The sequence below is a fragment of the Beta vulgaris genome, chromosome 9 (genome assembly GCF_026745355.1).
Source record: "Beta vulgaris subsp. vulgaris cultivar EL10 chromosome 9, EL10.2, whole genome shotgun sequence".
NCBI lineage: Eukaryota > Viridiplantae > Streptophyta > Magnoliopsida > Caryophyllales > Amaranthaceae > Beta > Beta vulgaris.
This window is the reverse complement of record NC_079210.1, coordinates 17,898,160-17,913,157: the sequence shown is the minus strand read 5'-3', so window position 1 is coordinate 17,913,157 and position 14,998 is coordinate 17,898,160. Positions and strand designations below refer to the sequence as shown.

The window sequence follows — 14,998 nt, the reverse complement described above, 5'->3', positions numbered from 1 at the left end:
CATTAAACCGACAACAAGGGATGAGAGCCAATTTTGGTTTCCTAATCGGATAAATACAAATCCACAAATTGCTAACTAAACACGATATATATAAATAATATAATAATAACTCCATAAAAAATTAATATAACGAATATATTACAACAAGACAAATAAAAATAATACTCCACAACTCAAATAATATAAGAATTTCCGAAACATAATGAACTTAATAAATATAATTAACTTCTAAATAAACGTCTTTAAAACAGGGCTATTACAATAGTAATAATTAATAATTCTTGAGATTCTCATGTTTAGAATTTTGATGCATCATATCAAAATCCTCCTTATTTTTGCATGATTCTCCTGAATTTCCTCATATGTTCTGTGAACCCCATGTACATGCTAGTAATTCTAGAGCAATTTTTTCTTTTCCTCAGTATGAGAGTGAAGTATTTTGGAAGTACTATCATAGGCTTGGTGATTTTATTGGTCCTAATCATGAAATTAAATTGTGGGATATGTGCCTAGTGGTTTCTGAAGTGTTAAATGAAGAGACTAGGATGATGGTAGAATCAATGTCTAATGAGGGATTTCTATTCCAATCATCTGATTACTATTGGAATTTAATTGTGTGGTTGGCTAGGGATACTTATGAGTGAGAGATGTCTTCATCTGCTCTTTCACCCCAAACGTACATGACACCACCCCCTTATTATTCTAATTGTCAGTGTACTTCTAATGATTTTTCTTTGTGTGATGTGACATTAGTAAATGGCTTTGACCCCTCTTCCCAATTTGAATGTCAATTTGCTCAGAATTCTAGCCCCAACCCGTTTATTTATGATGATAATGAGAGGTGGATAATAAATGAGAGCTATTGGGATGATGAAAAGATTGAAAGAACGACTAATGTGATGGATGTTTTATAGGAGGAAGAATCCATATTTGAAATTTTCTCTTTGGAGGAAAGTCAAGTTGAGCGTGAGCTGATTTATGAGTCTTTATCCGGTACCACCTACTATTTTTAAGTCTCATGTTACATTATCTCACAAACTTGATCTTATTCCTTCTTCCCCTATATTATATCCTCCATCTTTCCTTTTTTATCCCCCTTTGAATGACACTTATGATCATGTAACGTAACTAATGTAAACTTAATTTCTTTTCCTCCTTTTGGGTTATGTAAAAATACTAACATTTTCTCTTCTTTTTCTTGTAAATATAACTTCTCCTTTTGCTTTTTCTTTTTAGGACTTTTTTTAACCAAAATAATACAAACTTTCGGCAGTTCGCTCGCAATAATACAAACATTGGGTTATTTTCTAATAGTACAAACTTTACACCAAAATTAAAAGAGCAAGACAAAATCGGATATAACCTGATAAACAGGTCAATGAGACGCTTGGCACGATGTTGTTTTATAAATTTGTTCAAATAAATAAATAAAAAAAATCTCCCACTCCTGCCATCAGAGACACCCCCTTCCAGTCCTCCCCAAAACCCCCTGCACTCCATCCCTGAAAACCACCACCTTAACCCCACCTTCACCGGTGGCTTGTCTTTTTTTGAAATTGAAAGCCATCAAACACAAAAAATAAAGTCCCACCGCCATAAATCCCAAATCCATCACCACCATCAATTGAACTTCAATCCAACGGTTATCCACATCGATCCGTGCACTTCCCTTTAATTGGTCCACAATCCTCCACGCCTTCAGTTTCCCGTCAGAAGAATCGCACATTTTCTCAAGTCTAGCAAGTATGCTGAGCGTGTCGGTGCTGGGGCTCTTGTTTATCCCGCTGCCGTTCTTGAGTATCTCGCCGTTGCGTCCAATTTCTTGTTCAAGTGTTTTCGCTCTTGATTTTAACCTATGTTAAACGTCTCTTAAATTGTATCGATTTTTGATTTCGAATTTAAACTACTAACTTTGATTATTGGCAGTGTTTCAACTCTGAAATTCTCGATTCTTAGTTCATATTTTTTTCACTTCCAAACCTAAACTCTATAACAGTGATTACATGATTAATTTGTAGTTATTTCTAGTTTATTTTCAGTTTTGACTGAAAATTTCTATGTTTTTATTCCGCCTCGGTATTTTTCCATCATTAAACCTAAATTCTACATGGACAATTTCTTGATTGTTCGAGTTCAATTTATACCTCAATTTTAGTTTTGACTGAGAATTTCTCTATCTTCTAGTTTTTGGTTGCGCCTCAGAATTCCTGATTTGATTGAGTTCTATTTGCACTTCAATTTTCAAAGGCTTCTGGTTTATCGTTAATTGTCCAAATATTCATCGTTTTTCAGGAACGAAGTTAGTACGTCCTCTCAATTTGCTCGTCTCTAACCTATCTTTGGATTAATCAATGAAGGTGTTGGAGTCGGCTAGAAATGCAGCAAAAGACAGCAAGAAAACAAGAATCGTACCGCATCACATTCAACTTGCAGTGAGAAATGATGAAGAGCCAAGCAGTCGATGGGGGTGGAGGTGGGGGTAAGGAGGATTGATGGAGGTACTTTCGGATGGGAAAGGGTGGGGAAGGAAGGCAAATAGAAGAAGTTTTTTTTAAAAAAAAAATTACTTGTTTTACAAGTCACATGTCAATTTGACCTACTGTAGGAATTTTAGTGTGAAGTTTTTATTATTAAAAAATAACCCAAAGTTTGTATTATTGCAAGCAAACCGTCAAAAGTTTGTATTATTCTAGTTGAAAAATCCTTCTTTTTATAGTTTTCAGAGTTATTTAGAACTAACTTTTTTATTTTTCATGTTCACTCTTATATAATATGCTATGCGATGTTGGCAAGAATATATGATAAGATTCTTAGAGCATTGAACTATTGTGAGTGATCTACTAGTCTTAATGGTCATGTAAGACCTTGCGCTTCTAGGGAGACAACACGTGCTTGTTTTTTTTCTTTGTTTACTTTATTTCTCATCTCTGTTTCATCCTTTTTGAGTGATTTTACTCATTTTGTTTTTTTTAGGTGGAATGAGATCTTAAAAAAAAAAATACATAATTTCGAAATGTTGGTCAAGTGAGTCGTCAAACCGGGCGGTTTTTGCCCCACCGGGGGCGCAAACATTTTGGACCAAAAGTTAGAACAATAAAAAAAATTGTCTAATTGCTTGCTCGGTCAACTAGGCGAAGTCACCTAACCGGGCAGAGTTTGTGCCTGACCGGGTGAAATTCTGGGACCAGGCAGAATTTTGGCCTGACCGAGCAGTTAGTTTTATGACCGGGCCTTCAGTTTTCTGACCGGACGAGACCTTCTTCTTCCTTCGTCTTTTCATTCCCCCAACCTTCGCACCATACTAGACCCCCCCTTCCCCTGTTTCACTCCTTCGTCCTTACTTCTTCACTCTTCACCCATCTCTATCCGCCACCATCACCGATAACCATCAAGAACCGTCACACCACCATCGTCAACAACCACGACCCTACAACCCACCACCACAGCAGGCCTCCCTTGCGTCTCCCTCTCGAATGCGTGACCTCCCACCAACAGCAACCCAACGCTCCCGCCCAGTACCGCGTCCTTCTTGTGCAATGCCACACATCTCGCCGGATTCTGCCGCTCCACCACCATGATCACAGCTTCCGTCTTCTTCGGCCAAGACACGAACCCTTTTCCCCTCTGATCTTTTATTTCTTCCTTTTTTTTCCCTTTTGCTTTTCTTTTCATTTAAATTAGTCTGATTTTTCTTCTTTTTATTTTTTTGTCTTTTATTATTACCTTGTCCATGATCATCTAATTCTTTTTCTTTCTTTAATTAATGATTGTTGTAGGATTTGTGCAAATGGCAACAAAATGTTCAAGTTAGTCTTCAAGAAGTCCGGTAATGTGACTTTTAAGCTTGTTCGGTACTTCAATTGGGTAGTAAGCTTTTATAATTTTTATTGTTAATATTCTTGATATGACTTTCCCCAATCACCTTGGGAATAAGGCTTAATTGTTGTTGTTGTTGTTGTTGTTGTTGTTGTAGTATTCTTGATATGACTTTGAAGCTTTTGCATGGATTTGTATTTTGATGCCCTGTTATTGAGAATCTTATAGACACATGGATTCAATTTTTGGATTGTTGGAGTTTGTATAGTTTTCATGGTGTGTTATGGCTCTTGGTGGGAGGTTTTTGTGTTCGGTGATTGTCGGGGTTGGTTGTGGTTCCTTCTCTAATCTTGTTTCTTCCAGTGAGGACACTTCAAATTTTAGCTTGGGGGAGGAATATTCTGTCATTTATTGCTTTCTAGTGTAGATTTTATTGCTTTAGTAGGATGTTGCACGGTTTGTACCGCTTATTAGGAGTGGGAGTTTATGTGTAACCAAAAAAATTATACTAATTTCTTAGTTGCATTAGCATATTTCTTCCTCATATTAGACTTTATCTCATTTTAGTTGGATCTATGGGATCACTGCTACCACTCTTTGAGATTTTTGTTGATATTTTACTACATTTACTAAGCGTCATTCATCTTGTTCATGATTCTTCAAAGCACGATTGTTTCACAATTGATTGTTTGTGGTAAGATTATTTGATCTCCCTTTGGTTCAATTTAACTTGACTATGCAGACACCCTAGCCTAATTGAGCTTTTGTGCTTGTAAACTGATGTATCTTTGTCTGTTATGTTCTTTCGTGTGTGATTAGTTTTTCAATTGTTACATTGATTTTGACTTTGATTTGATACTCCTTGATATTCGATAATGCATACATTTTGATATGATTGAGGTGTTTCATTTGATGATCTTAGCTCTAGAGCTATTCTTATTTTCATATTATCCTTCCTTTAGCCTCGTTGAGCCTTTTCTAACTTTGTTTAATTGATACCTACATTACAAGCCATTGGCCTCATTTGATTCTTGTCCCAAGCCTAATTTGGAGGAGCGAGTTTTAGTTTTGGTTTGGCTAGTATTGAATTGAAGTGCTCTATTTGTAGTTTAGAAGGACAAAAAATATGTTTACTGAGCTTGAAAATTGAATTGAAAGTGTTAAAAAAGGAAAGAGAAAAATAGTGAAAAGTGAAATGAAAACCAAACTGACTTCCTGAAGAGTTCTCTACAATTTACATCCCTAAATTTAAACCACCAGATAATTTAAAGTATCATTTAAGAAACTCCCGTGCAACCATGATCATCAAATCAGTTGACCCTTAACTTTACCCAATGGTATTCCCGATGTTGTTGGACACAATCTGTCAAAATTGGTTCTATTACCTAGACCTCAAGCAAACTGAAACTTGGGAAATCATCACTATTGCTTTCCTGAAATAATATGGATCGAACACACAAATGCAAAGCTCCCTTAGAGAAGTCAAGGTTCTTAAACAAGGTGAAAATGAAGGTTCACTTACCTTAATAGATGGAGAGAGAAATCAACCCATATAGAATCAAGGCCTGCAGAAAAAGACTTAGGCACGAATATTGTTTCAAACCTCCTCCCTAAATACAAAAACCACCTCAAATACTTGGTTTTTGATAGCTTCGCAAGAGTATATGATGTGGGTATCCAGATTGAGAATGATTTGTTGAAAAACACCAAAGATAATGACCTCAAATAGAAGTAGACGTATTTCCGAGGTCAATCGCTCATTAAAGCATTTGGACTCGCTTAGGTCTACTCAACTAAAAAATACACACTTTTTTTTTCATTTAGAAGGAGAACTCATGAAGATCAAAGCAATGAAGCTATCTCATCACCTGACATAGAAGTTTAAACTTAGGATTGCATTTTCTATTTCATCTTTCTTATGTTTCCCTGTTTAATATAGGATTTCCCCTACCTATTGCATGTACTCATAATTTTCAATTAATAAATGAGTATTTATTTTCTACCTTGCATTAATGAGCATTAATCGAAATCACGATCGTCGCCTTAAAAGAAATGAATTTCTAATTCTTATGACTATTCTAATTAAGACAATGAACAAATTGGCATGTATAAAAGAGGCGTTCATCCCTTCACTACAACTATTCCTCCATTTAAACCTAAATACATAACACCAGTCTCCCTTTAACCTACCTCATGGGAAGTATATTTGACATCAATATAAAGGGTAAAAGAAAGAGCAACAAGAAAAATCAAAGCAAAAAAAAAAAGAAGCAAAAACAAAAATAATGAAAAAAAGAAGTGCAAAATATATAAAAATCAAAAAAAAGAAAACAAATGATGCAAATAAGCCCATCAATAGCTTTGCCAAATGCACTTTCTTTTCAAAACCTTCAACCTCCGATTCTAAACCTCCAACTTCAAATCTCTGTAATAAACGTTCTTAACAACTATGCACATTGCATACCAAAAAGCCATATATAAAAGACAAACCAAAGCCCGGTTGGTCAAAAACCCATAAGGGCGACTTAGGCAAAAGTTAGGAAACCTTCTTATTCATCAGCCTGAACTACAAATACCTTGCCGTCATATTCTGGCCACAACAAATGCCAGGCTATGAGTTGATATATTGTCATTGGGATGATGTAAATAGTTTCTATATTTGTTCCTTTTGGGTACTGAAGGAACATTTCTCCCTACCATACAATGGTTTAGAGAACCTCCTTGAGGACCGGTTTTATCTTCTAAAGTTGGCGGTGCAGGGATAATACTTCTAGGTTGTGCCGGATTCCCATGGAAGGCTATTGTCCCCGAGGTTGTTGGGCATTTGAGTTTTCAATGTGCAAAAGAGGCAACAACTTTTTTCGCATGGAGCTATGGTAGTCCCAACAACAAAGAGAATGAGGTTAAGGTTTTGACGACCATGAAGTCTGCATCACAAATCCAGTCTTTATACCTCAATTGAAGATTGATTGTCCGTATAGCCTTCCCTGAAGAGTTGTTGTATGCTCCTAATATTGTATCAGTATGGCTTAATTACGTGTTGTTATATCCTAACTCATAAAGCGTTCCTTTGCGGGTAAATGTTAAGTGTCGATCCATCATCTGGGTTTTAGGTTTTACGAGTGAGATTGTGTTATGTGATGGAGGTTGTCGACATTATCGCGGGTATTTTTTATGGTAATTACGGTTTTGGAAAAGCTTGATGAAATTGGAGGGGTTTTTCAGGTAAAAAAGGTGGTGTTTCCTTAGTGACGTTTTGTTAAAAACATAGGCTATTTACACAGAGCCTAATATTGGAGGAACATGAAAGAACACCAAATAATATTTTTGGATTTTTGAATTTTAGTTTTGGATTTTAATTTAATGTAGATGGAACATGCGCAACTTCAACGTATCTCAAATTACCACTCAAATTTCACCAAGTAGTATAATTGAAGTTTTCCACTAGGATATGGGTAATATTACGAGACAATAACAAGTCATTCTACTAAGTTCCACTAGAACCATGCTTGCGCATTCAAATTGTGATGATAAGAAAACAAGTAAGGAACTTAACAATATGTACAAACTTACTTGAGGGTTCCTTTGGCAATCATCCCATCTTGACCATTCCAAGTTTCATCCGCATCCTGTCATGTCTGTCTCATATGTAAAGGCTTAGTTAAGATGTTAGCAATTTGATTTTTAGTTGGACAAAAGACTAACCTAATCAAGCCTTTCTCCACTTTGTCTTTAAAAAAATGATGACAAATATCAATATGCTTTACGAGTGAATGATGTACTGGATACTTTGATATGCAAATGATTGAATTGTATTATCACAATAGATAGGAACATAATCATTCTGAATACCAAAGTCCCTTGGTTGCTGTTTTAATCAAAGTAGTTGGGAACAACATGCAGCAACTGCTACATAGTTAGCCTCTATGGTGGATAAGGCAATCGTGTTTTGCTTCTTGGAACTCCAATAAACTAAACAAGTTCCAAGGAATTGTACCATATTTGAGGTGCTTTTACAATTGACTAATTATGTCACCTGCATCAACATCAATAAATCCATTCAAATCAAATGGGGCACTTAGAGGATATAATAAAGTTGAATCATCACTTTCTTTCAAGTATCTCAACATTCTCTTCGCAACTAACAAGTGTGATTCTTTTGGATTTGCTTGGAACCCGGCACATACACCAACACTACTAAAAGAAATGGTCGACTAGTAGTTTTACATAACAAAGAGCTAATTCCTTTAAATTGATTTGATATAACAAAGAACCATTAAGTTCTTCATCCAACTTGGTGTTACTTCCCATAGGAGTGTGAATAATCATTGAAGATTCCAACCCATATTTCATGAGAAGTTCCGTGATACATTTTGTTCATAGAGGGAAATTCCTTTTTCAGCTTGCTTTATTTGCAAGCCAAGGAAAAAGTTAAGTTTGCCCATCATACTCATCTTGAATTCCTGCCCATAAGATTAGTAAATTCCTCGCATAAGGATTCATTAGTAGCACCAAATATAATGTCATCCACATAAATTTGAACAAGGGAAAGATTTGATCCTTTTGATTTTTAAAACAAGGTTACATAAACTTTTCCTTTTTTAAACTCTTTTTCCAAAAGGAAAATCGACAACCTTTCATACATTGCTTTATGAGCTTGCTTCAACCCATAGAGAGCTTTTTCAATCTTACAAACATGATTAGTCATTTCAAAATTTTCAAATCAAGGAGGTTGTTCCACATAAACATTTTCATCATAATAACCACTAAGAAAATCACATTTGACAACCATTTGATATAGCAAAACCCATGTAAGAAGAAAAGCAATTAGTATTCTTATAGCTTCTAACCTAACAACTACAACAAAAGTTTCTTCAAAATCAATACCTTTTTGCTGATTGTAACCTTTAACTACTCAACTTGCCTTGTTACCGACGATAGTTCCATGCTTATCCATCTTGTTCTTGAACACCCATTTCAATCCTTCCACCTTCTGGTGTTCTTGCCTGGGTTCAAGCTGCCATACCTTGTTCCTCTCAAATTGCTTGAGCTCATCTTGAATTGCTAATATCTCGTCAACATCCTCAAGTGCTTCAAAGTGACTTCGAGGCTCGAGAGTGGATAAGAATGCATTGTAAGCCCAGAAGTTCCTTAACAGTGATATGGTCTTAGTTCGTTTCCACACTTTTTATATTGGATGGGACTTTTTATATTTCCATGATTTTGGTTGAAAGTCTCTTAAGGGAACAAACCTTGATTCATCTTCATTTTGAACTTGAACTTCTCTACTGGAGTTACCTTAATTTTCTTGTTTGTTTGGAAATTCAACATTATCTTCAAGAACTTGGTCATTTCGCCTTCTATCAAGAGGTTGATCTTCTTGAACTTTTGGCAGTTGTGTCTTGGATGGTTGTTCTTCTAGATATGGTCTCAGTAATCCAACCTTAAAATCTTCTTATTCCAGCAAATCATCAAAAAAATAATATTGTTTTCTTATTCAAGACTCTATAAGCTTTACTCTAATAGTCCATATTTTCGGGAGTTAGTTTTATCCATAAGAAAATATAAAGAATAAAGTTAAAAGTATTTTTATATTATTTGGGAAAACATATATAATTTGGGTAAGCCTACAGTTATACTATAACTATACAACATACTTTTGTACCTAATTATATTATAGCTTGGTTTTGTTTTATTTTCCAAATAAATATAATAAGAAATCGACATTCGATTTGGAAACAAATCCTATTAAACTTAGGTTTCTCAGGCTATAAATAAGAAAAAGAAAAGGAAAAAATAAAAATAATAACCCTAACTTTTTCCTAATCAACCATTTTCCTCCCTAAAGATATTTTTCTCTCCTATTTTCTTTCTTCTTCCTTGTCACACCCCTTTCTCCTCCTCCACACTACTTGTCTTCTCCTACGATGAATTCTCATCGGCCTTCAAGGCTTAATTCAAGTGTGGTCGCTGCTAGTGTGGTGTGTGAGGGTGTGTCGAGGAGAGTCGAGGGTGCTGCGGTGTGTGTGTGCGAAGCATGTTCGAGTGCTAGTGTCGAGGGTGTGCAAGGCTTGTGCGCGGTGTGTGGCTCGAGGTCGCGCGAGCGATGTGTGTGTGACTCGACGGTGTCAGAGAGTGAGTATGGTCTTGTGCGGGTGTTCGCAAGAGGTTGGGCTCAAGTGTGATTGTGTCGCGCCGGTTAGCGAGGCCTCTCGCCGCCAATCGACCAGTCAGAGGCTCGAGTGGTGGTTAGCATTGGCGTCAGCCTTTGGTGGTCTCCGGTGGTTATCCTCCCTCTTTTCTTCTTTAAATTAATTTATATAATCTGCTGATTTTTTATATTCTTATGTATCTTTGATTAAGTTTTGTAATTATAAATAAAGTATAGAATTAGTAAAAGAAATCAGATTTATAATTATGTTCTATTTTTCAAATATGATTTTATAATACTTGTGTAATATAATAGTTTAAGTTGATTTAGTAAATAAAGTATAGTAAAAGTCAAAGGGAATAAAATTCTTGATTATACTATTAGTTCTTAGAATGATTTTAATTCTCAATTCTGATTTACAAGCATATTATTAAGTCCTAAATATGTTAACAAACATCAGATTGCCAATCATATTATTAAGTCCTTAATATGTTAGTTTCAATGAAGTTTATGAAAAAAAAGTTTAAACAACAAGAACGTTTATTTTTTTATATTTAAAACATCATATTTTACATAATTGGATAAGCTAATATTTAATTTCATAATATCAAGGACTTAGCACTGAAATTCTGTTATTATTCGGTTAGGTCTCAGCTTCATAAGTGGAATGTTTTTAGTAGTCAGCGAAGATTCTCGGTTACAAGGTACGTACGCGTACTAGTTCAATTAGATACGTTAGTATCATGTTAAGTTATGAGTTGTTTTATTGGAACCTAGAATCATGATAGGGAACTATTGTTTGTTATGATGGATGAGATTGTTTGGTAACATGAAATCAATTGGAAATCTATATGTATTTTCTTGTTTTATGACTTGTGAGTTGGAATGAATTATTATTGGTATGCGTAATTCTATCTTATCACAAGCATGAAATGAGAATTGGATTGGAATCCTATGATTTATTGTTGTAGCAAGGATATTACAAGAGGTTGCCTAAACTAAAGAATTATCAACATATATAAGAAGGAAAATTAAATTATTATATGTTTAATGTTATATGAATTAATATCACTAAGAAGGATATTTGGCGATAAACTTATAGTTCGAATCCCTACAAGTAGTGAACAATAAGGGGGGAGTGTGGGACTTGTTCAACACTCCCACACAGGCCTACTGTGACGACAGTAGTGTCCTTATAAATTTTGATAACTCTAGTAGGTGGAAGGTTCCGTATAATCTTGGGGGTATGCATACTTAAGGTGATATGTGTGAAGAGGAACGAAACCACATTTGTATTCCATCTACTAGACCAAGTTGCATATTAAGGATTAAGTAGCCCGTATGATTTTAGAAAGATGACGCTGCCCATTCGTTGCCAATCAAATTATGAAAGTAAAAAAATGTAATACTCTCGTAGTATTATGTCTATGAATGATTCTTATTATATTGAATATACTTGGTATACTATTTAACTGTATAAGTACGTACTCAACGTAGCTGATGGTATCATGTCTAGGAATGATTCTTATTATATTGAATATACTTGGTATACTATTTAACTGTATAAGTACGTACACAACGTAGCTGATGGTTTGTTATTTATGTTTGTTATATGTGTTTGGTATACTATTTGTGTTATTTGTAAAAGATATGTGCTTGAAGCAGGACTCTGAATGAGTTAGAAATCCACGTCTCAGGTGCAAATTAGTGCACCTGGCACAAGTGGGTAGACCTGTACCTGACGCACAACCATGCGCCAGACGCAGGTTGGTGTGCTAGGTACACTAGCCTAGCTCCTCGCGAGCCTTCGCCAGCTTTGTTTGAAACTGCGTTTAAAAGATTTCTATTATCCCTTTAATTACGGGTATCTGATTTTACGGGATAAAATATGATTTTAGTTTATAAAAAATATCTTTTGAAAATATTTATTTTATTTAGATAAATCAATTAATTATCAATTTATTGGGATTTTCAAAGAATTGGGCTCAAATACAATTAATCATCATCAATAATTAATTAGGCTTTAATATCATTTCAAAATACAATTTGGAGTTGTTCATAAGATTTCTCTTCTGTTGATTTGCGTCGGACCCTGAACACCTATTTGCATCAGACTTGGGTCCGACGGCACAGGTCTCGACGCAGATGACCTAAAAATGATCTGGGTCGTATGCGAATATGACGTAGATTAATTAGCTATTTGCGTCGCACGTTGTATACGGTGCGATGCAGATGGCTCTCCCCAGCCCAACACAGAGCTTCAGAGGGTAATGTGCGTCGCACATCGCCTAGGGTGCGACGCAGATGAGTGATTTGCGTCGCACCTTGGGCTACGTGCGACGCAAATTGAACTTTTTTTTATTTTTTGAGAGGAAACAAAAATAAATTTTATGAACTAAGAATGAGGCTGTTGCAAACGCAATAAAGATTTTGGTTTCTTCACAAAAAAATCGTAGATTTATAATAATAAATTACAGAAAATAAAGAAAAAGAGATAATTACATAAAAAAGAATAAATAAATTACTGAAAATCAATTAGACAAAATTTCAGAAAATTAAATTGTATACAACTCCACAACAATGATATTTGTTCCATTTATTGCTTCAATTACAAATTGTATACATATTTGCTTAAATTAAAATCAAATAATCAAACATCTCTATATTTGATCCCTCACGTCATCAGCTTCGGCATTTGATGAAGAATTCTCCTTCATTTTAGTTTCAGGTACTTCAGCACATCAAAGTATCAATGCAAGATCTGGGAGTGAACGGAAAAAAAAATATGAAAAAAACCCAGAATAAACAGATATACAAAATCTGTAAAAAAAACCCAAATTAAGACAAAGAAAAATTGAAATCAAAATCAAAACCAAAAAAGAGGGAGCGAGATGAAAGAACGAAATCAGAATCAACAAAATCTGTAAAAAACCCAAATAAAAGCCAAAAAAAATCCACACTCACCAGATCTGGGAGTGCAATGAAAGAACGAAATCAAAATCAAAACCGACGAATCCATCAGATCCTCATAAAAAAACCACAAAATCAAAACCGGCGAATCGAATCAAATTAAAAGTGTGCCCTAAAAAATAAACGAAATAAAACGAGAAAAAATAAACTAAAAACAAGGAAATACAATTGTATTAATGAAGAAATCGTATTTTGAAGGATTAGATTTGGAAAAAACTGAAAAACGAGAAAAAGAGGGAGCATACCTTGTTGTTGACTAGATTTCAAAAACCGCCATTGAAGGATTCATTGAGAACGACGAAACACCACGAAATTGTTGTTTGTTGTTCGTTGTTTGTAGTACAGGAGCGGCGCGACGGTTTTGTTGCTTTTAGGGTTTAAGGGTGAGGGTGAGAGAGAGAGAGGGTTTAAGAGTGAGAGAGATGGCGCGGCGGGGATTGAGAGTGAGAGAGAGGCGATGTTTGCCGGAGAGAGAGAGAGTTTGAGTTGAGAGAGAGAGAGGGAGAGCGATTGAGGGTAAGAGAGAGAGACGCGAGAGGGAGAGAGAATGAGGCTGGAGGTTTTTAGGGTTTGAGGGTGAGAGACGTGTTTAAGAGGCGCAAGGGGGGCTTTTGGGTTGATCTGCGTCGGACCCCTTGGCCCAGGGGTCCGACGCAGATTGGCCTTTTGCAACGCACTTTAGTAGAGTACGACGCAGATATGACTTAACGATGTGCGTCGCATAGGCTTCAGTGTCCGACGCACATGAGCTATATGCGTCGCACATCGATAGTGTACGACGCATATAGCTCCTATATGGTGCTTATGCAAGGATGTTTTGCTTCACACTCTTAATAACATGCGACGCAAATTATGTTTTCGCGTCGTTTTACCTTTCATGTGACGCAAATGGGGCAACACAAATCATCCTTTTTCTACTAGAACGAGTCGCGCCAACTAATAATGTGGTATGTTTCTTCTTTGGATCCTTAAATGGGGGGGGGGGACAAGATTATGTGTCTACATGCACCAAATGGGAACCATGTGACCATCAACAATGATAATAAAGGCAAAGGGAAGTTGTATATGATGACGACTAGTGAAGAGGAAGCTCTTAGGGATGTAATCAATATGCCTTGCAACTTTAGAGTTATATAGACAAAGGATGGCCTCTATTTACGTGTTATGTGAGAAGGATTGAGGTTTGAGGATGATCCATTGAGACCTGAGGATGTGCCTATAGTTATAGAGTTCCAAGATGTTTTTCCTGAAGAAATATATGGTATGCTTCTAAGGAGAGATGTAGAATTCAATGTTGACCTAGTACCTAGAACTATACATATCTTAAAAGCCCCATACCGAATGGCTCCAACAGAAATAAACGAATTAAAAAAACCAGTTGGAAGAACTACTAGAGAAGGGTTATATTGACCTAGTATGTCACCATGGGGATCCCCTGTCTTATTTGTGAAGAAGAAAGATGGTTGTTTGAGTTTGTTTATAGACTAGCATAAGTTGAACAATATCACTATTAAAAACAAATATCCATTACCTAGGATATATGACTTGTTTGACCAACTTCAGGGTGTAGGGATGTTCTCTGAAATAAACTTAAGGTTTGGCTACCATCATTTGAGGATTGATGATCAAGATATACCTAAATTGCTTTTAGGACTAGGTATGACACTATGAGTTTACCTTCATGCCTTTCGGGCTTACCGATGCACCTGCTGTTTTCATGGACCTCATGGATAGGATTTTTCGACCCTAACTCGATTAATTCATAATCATGTTCATAGATGATATATTGATCGTCTATTCAAGGAGCAAGGAAGAACATGAGGGAAATTTGAGGCTTATCTTACACACTTAGGGAGAACCAACTATATGTGAAGTTTTCGAAGTGTGAATTTTGGTTAGAAAAAGTGTCATTTTTGGGTCATTCCATCTCTATGGAGGGTGTGTCAATAGATCTTGAAAAGATAAAAGTTGTGAGTGAATTGCCTAGACCAAAGAACGTCATAGATATAAGAAGTTTATTGGGTTTAGCCGGTTATTATAGGAGGTTTGCTAAAGACTTTT

General features: G+C 35.7%; 1 long non-coding RNA gene across 1 annotated transcript in view; it reads left to right on the top strand.

Moving 5' to 3' along the window:
- The first annotated feature begins 3,137 nt into the window (after positions 1-3,137).
- LOC109136128 (uncharacterized) overlaps positions 3,138-14,998 on the top strand; it is a 36,451-nt gene continuing 24,590 nt past the window's right edge. Inside the window, exons 1-2 of the long non-coding RNA XR_007269537.2 lie at positions 3,138-3,826; positions 10,615-10,671. This is a non-coding gene — a long non-coding RNA (uncharacterized LOC109136128). The remainder of the gene's footprint in view (positions 3,827-10,614; positions 10,672-14,998) is intronic.